Genomic DNA, 5963 nt, shown 5'->3' with positions numbered 1-5963 from the left:
TTATTCACAGTTTCCAGAGATTAAGACCTGGGCATCTTTGGAAGCCATTATTCAACCTAGTAGGTGTTGATAGAATAAAGTTACTGAGAGTAGATACAACTGATAAGGTGAATATGTATGGAGAGAAAAGCATGAGTTCAGGATCAGAATACTGGAAATACCAAAGTTAGAAGAGTGAGCACTGGACTAGCATGGTGGCTCATGCCTGTAACCCCAACACTTTGGGAGGCCGAGGTGGTGGATCTCTTGAGCCCAGGAGTTTGAGAGCAGCCTGGGCAACGCAGTGATACCCTGTGTCTACAAAGAAAATAAACAAAATTAGATGGGCATGGTGGCATGTGCCTGTAGTCCCAGCTACTTGGAAGGCTGAGGTGGGAGGATCACTTAAACCCAAGTGGCTGAAGCTGCAGTGAGCCAAGATCATGCCACTACCCTCCAGTCAGGGAAACAGAACAAGACCCTGTCTCAAAAACTAATAATAATTGATTGGGTGTGGCGGCTTACACCTGTAGTCCCAGCACTTTGGGACACCAAGGTGGGTGGATCACTTGAGTTCAGGAGTTCAAGACCAGCCTGGCCAACATGGTGAAACCCTGTCTCTACTAAAAATAGAGACTAGGAAAGAACTGGTGTCATGGAGGCGAAGAATGGAGAGTTACAGGGAGTGGCGGCAGGTGACATTGAGTAAACCACCTAGAGGTCCCCAGGGCTGCAGGTGACATTGAGTAAACCACCTAGAGGTCCCCGGCATCTTTTCCATGGTTGTTTCAGTGAAGTGCAAAGGGTAGAAATCAGATGGCAGTGCTGGGTGCGGTGACTCACGCCTCTCATCCCAGCACTTTGGGAGGTTAAGCCGGGCAGATCACAAGATCAGGCAATTGAGACCATCCTGACTAACACGGTGAAACCCCGTCTCTACTAAAAATACAAAAAAATTAGCCGGACGTGGTGGCAGGCACCTGTAGTCCCAGCTACTTGGGAGGCGGAGGCAGGAGAATGGCATGAGCCCAGGAGGTGGAGCTTGCAGTGAGCCTAGATCACGCCACTGCACTCCATCCTGGGCAACAGAGCAAGACTCCGTCTCAAAAAAAAAAAAAAAGAAAAAAAGACATCAGATGGCAGCAAATAGCAGTCATGGGCAATGAGGACAGATGGACCACCTTTTCAACAAGCTGGCTAAGAAGAAAAGAAAAGAGGCATGATGGCAACTACAAAGAAATGCAGACTCAACAAAGGAAGCAGTTTTGTGTTGTTCTGCTTTGTTTCTAAGAAGACGTGAGTTTGGAGCACGCTTGTAGGCTGAAAACAAAGAGCTCATGGATTGGGAGAGGCTAAAGATTTATGCGGAAAAGAGTCACTGAGAGAACGAGGTTCCGAAAGAGGCTGATGGGTAGGAATTCAAAAGCTCAGATCACTGAAATTTAAAATATGCCTATTCTTTGATGCAGTTTCTCAGAATTTATCATCCAAGAAAAAAATTTTTAAAAGAACTTATAAAAATGTTCACATAAGGAGGAAAAATTGTACAATATTGTTCAAAGGCAAAGAGATAGATGTATGTACAGGAGTATTCAATGCAGTATCACTAGTAATAGGGAAAATTTGAAACAATTCACATATCTATCAGAAAAGATTAGTTAAGCTATGCATTACAGAATTGCTTTAAAGTCTTGCAGTGGAAAGGTCTCCCTCATAGTATATAATTTCCAGACATAATAAAAGGAAGCTGTTACAGAATGATAACAAAAGTATACAGCCTCTATAGACTCCACAAATAAGTCTGGAAAAAAACAGTTCTAGTCCACCTAATATATAAAAAAACTCCTTCAAATTCTTTTTTTATTATTATTTTTTATTTTTGGAGACAGAGGCTCCCTCCATCCCCCAGGCTGGAGTGCAGTGGCGTGATCTCAGCTTACTGCAACTTCCGCCTCCCAGGTTCAAGTGATTCTCCTACCTCAGCCTCTCAAGGAGCTGGGATTGCAGGCACCTGCCACCACACCCAGCTAAGTTTTTGATTTTTAGTAGAGACAGGGTTTCGCCATGTTGGCCAGGATGGTCTCGAACTCCTGACCTCAGGTGATCCGCCAGCCTTTGTCTCCCAAAGTGCTGGAATTACAGGCATGAGCCACCATACCAGCCCAAATTCATTTTTTAAAATAACAACCTAATAGAAAATATGGGCAAAAGCTAGAAACTGGCATTTCATAGATAACAAACTAGAACAACTAATATATATATATATATTATTTTTTTAATAATCAACCTCATTAAGAATGAAAGCTATGTAAATGAGATCCTTCACTTTGTCAGTAAGATTGAGAAAAATTAGAAAGATTAATATGTGTTGTTGGTAAGAAAAACACTCCAATGCAGACTGATGGAGCTTAAACATATACAACATTTGTAGAGAGCAATTTGGAAGTGCTTATCAAATTCTTTTTATTTGTATAAAAATAAAAATATTTATGGGGTACAAGTATAATTTTGTTACATACAGAGATTGTGTAGTGGTGAAGTCAGGGCTTTTAGGGTATCTATCACCCAAATTCACAGTTTTAAATGTACCTTTTCACTCAGCAGTTCTACTGCTAAGAATCTATCTATATATTAACAAGAAATTATGAACCAGTATGTATTTTACCTGTTCATACTTTTTACACGCTGGAACAGTGAAAAATTGGACATGACCTGATTGTTCATTAAGAGAAGAACAGTTGGCCGGGTGCGGTGGCTCAAGCCTGTAATCCCAGCACTTTGGGAGGCCGAGACGGGCGGATCACGAGGTCAGGAGATCAAGACCACCCTGGCTAACACGGTGAAACCCCGTCTCTACTAAAAAGTACAAAAAACTAGCCGGGCGAGGTGGCGAGCGCCTGTAGTCCCAGCGACTCGGGAGGCTGAGGCAGGAGAATGGCGTGAATCCGGGAGGCGGAGCTTGCAGTGAGCTGAGATCCAGCCACTGCAGTCCAGCCTGGGCCACAGAGCAAGACTCTGTCTCAAAAAAAAAAAAAAAAAAGAGAAGAATAGTTAAATACATTATATAGAAAGTATGTAACTGAATACTGGGCAGCTATTAAAAAGAAAGCGTTAGATCTAGACGTAGTAAGTTACAAAGAAATGGATTTACCTGAGGTCAGGAGTTCGAGACCAGTCTGACCAACATGGAGAAACCCCATCTCTACTAAAAATACAAAATTAGCTGGGTGTGGTGGCGCATGCCTGTAATCCCAGCTACTCAGGAGGCTGAGGCAGGAGAATCGCTTGAACCTGGGAGATGGAGGTTGCAGTGAGCCAAGATCGTGCCCCTGTACTCCAGCCTGGGCAACAGAGTGAGACTCAGCTGAAAAGGCTACACGTTGTATGATTCCATTCATATGGCCCTCTAAAAAAAGCAAAACTATAGGAACAGAAAACAGATCAATGGTTGCCAGGGCTGGGAGTCAGGGAGCGGGTGACTGTAAAGGGACCCAAAAAAAGTTTCTCATTGTTATGGAAATGTTCCATAACTCAATTATGGCTTTGGTTGCACAATTATATGTATTTTTACAAATTCATAGAACCGTACACTACAAATGGTGAGTTTTGCTGTATGTAAATTACACATCAATTAACCAGACTTTAAAAAAAGTTTGTAGAGATTCCCAGTAAGCTGTTAATAATAGCCCTTGGAGAATGGGAGTGGGAGTATAAGAACAAAAAGCATCTTTCATATTTTACACTTCTGCATAATCTGTATTACTTTTAGTAAGTACATACTACTTTTTGGCAATTTTTTAAAAGGTTTTAATAAGTATGACATACTCAATGCATGCAACACTGAATAGCCCTAGTAGATTTACATGTACTAACACATAAAGGCATTCACAATCACTGTTAAGTAGTAAAGACAATTTGTACAAAAATATACAATCACTGTTTTGGAAAAATACAATAAAATTATATGTACACATATGTTTAGTTGTGTGTGTGTGTGTGTGTGTGTGTGTATAGAACTGGAGGATGGCTACCAAATATTTAACAGTAATTTTACAGTATTTACTTTTGGGCAGTGATATCATTGTGGGCTTGTGGAGGGGTGACTTATTTTTAATTTTGGTTTTAGGGTTCTGAGGCTATATCATTTTCACAATTATAAAAAACACTATGTTTTTAAAATAGCATAACTGAAGAAATTTCTTTGACCAAAAGCAGGACTATCCCATCCTCTGAGAGTGAGAAAAGATTTGTACAGATAGAGAAAAGTTTGTAGGTTGGACAGCAGATAGAAGATTCTGTACTTTTGGCCTCAGTTTTCTCAACAAAATTAGTCATCTGGTGAGAGTGTAGGGAATGGGTGTTGGGGAAGTAGGGACTTTCACGAAGGTGCAAAGGTCTGAAAGCACTTGTAAGAGGAAAGACAGAAAAGTTTTTGAGGCTAAGTGAGAAACTCTGCCTAAGATCAAGGTTAGAAATGCCCTCAGAGGGGCCGGCACGGTGGCTCACGTCTGTAACCCCAGTGCTTTGGGAGGCCAAGGTGGGCAAATCACAAGGTCAAGAGTTCGAGACCAGCCTGGCCAACTTGGTGAAACACTCTCTCTACTAAAAATACAAAAAATTAGCCAGGCATGGTAGTGAGCACCTGTAATCCCAGTTACTCGGGAGGCTGAGGCAGGAGAATTACTTGAACCAGGAGGTGGAGGTTGCAGTGAGCCAAGACCATGCCACAGCACTCCAACCTGGGCAGCAGAGCGAGACTCCATCTCAAAAAAAAAGAAAGAAAGAAAGAAATGCCCTCAGAGGCCAATGTGTGAGGTGGCCAGGAGGGGTTTCCAGCAAACTGAAGAGGGCAGGATTAATCAAGGTGGGCCCTAGAGCCTCCACCACAGCCCAGTGTCTCCATGATCCAAGAGAAGGCAGAAATACAGCTTTGTAGATGAAATTATCCAATTGGAAACATTGACAATTAGTTAAATGTTGTTTCAAACACTATACAGGTCAAACCAAACTTGGGAGCCCATAGCTGCAAGTAGGAGTGGGAAGTAACGTGTAGTGTGCATGCTGTTTTAATAGAACCCTAGGTCTTTTTTATTCCTCTACTTTTTACAGCCCAACACCTTTTAACCCACTGATGCTTGTTTGGGGCAGAGGGTGAGATACAGTTCAGAACAACAAAAAAATCATTGAAGTCAGGCACAGTGGCTCACACCTAAAATCCTAGCACTTTCGGAGGCTGAGGTGAGAGGATCATTTTAGCCCAGGAGTTCAAGACTAGCCTGGGCAACATAGTGAGACCCCGTCTCTGTTATTTTATTTTATTTTATCTTATTTATTTATTTTGAGATGGAGTCTTGCTGTGTTGCCCAGACTGGAGTGCAATGGTGCAATCTTGGCTCACTGCAACATCCACCTCCTGTTCAATCGATTCTCCTACCTCAACCTCCCAAGTAGCTGGGATTACAGGTGCACACCATCATGCCCAGCTAATTTTTGTATTTTTTTGTAGAGACAGGGTTTCACCATGTTGGTCAGGCTGGTCTTGAACTCCTGACCTTAAGTGATCCACCCACCTCGGCCTCCCAAAGTGCTGGGATTACAGGTGTGAGCCACTGCACCCAGCCTATTATTTTAAAAAAGAATTTTATATAACATAGAAAAGAAGAAGAAAAAAGTCATTGATCAATTGTGATGCTCAAAATACACCTTTCTTAAAAGAACATAGCAGAAACATTAGGTTTGAATTCAAACTTTCAATGGCAAAAGTCAGGTTTGCCTTTTTGTTTGTTTGTTTGTTTGTTTTGTTTTGTTGTGAGATGGAGTTTCACTCTTGCTGCCCAGGCTGGAGTGCAATAGCACGATCTCCGCTCCCTGCAACCTCTGCCTCCCAGGTTCAAGTGATCCTTCTGCCTCAGCCTCCCAAGTAGCTGGAATTACAGGCATGTGCCACCACGCTCAGCTAATTTTGTATTTTTAGTAGAGACGGA

Source organism: Trachypithecus francoisi, unplaced genomic scaffold (genome assembly GCF_009764315.1).
Source record: "Trachypithecus francoisi isolate TF-2019V2 unplaced genomic scaffold, Tfra_2.0 Lachesis_group13, whole genome shotgun sequence".
Taxonomy (NCBI): Eukaryota; Metazoa; Chordata; class Mammalia; order Primates; family Cercopithecidae; genus Trachypithecus; species Trachypithecus francoisi.
This window is presented reverse-complemented; position numbering follows the sequence as displayed.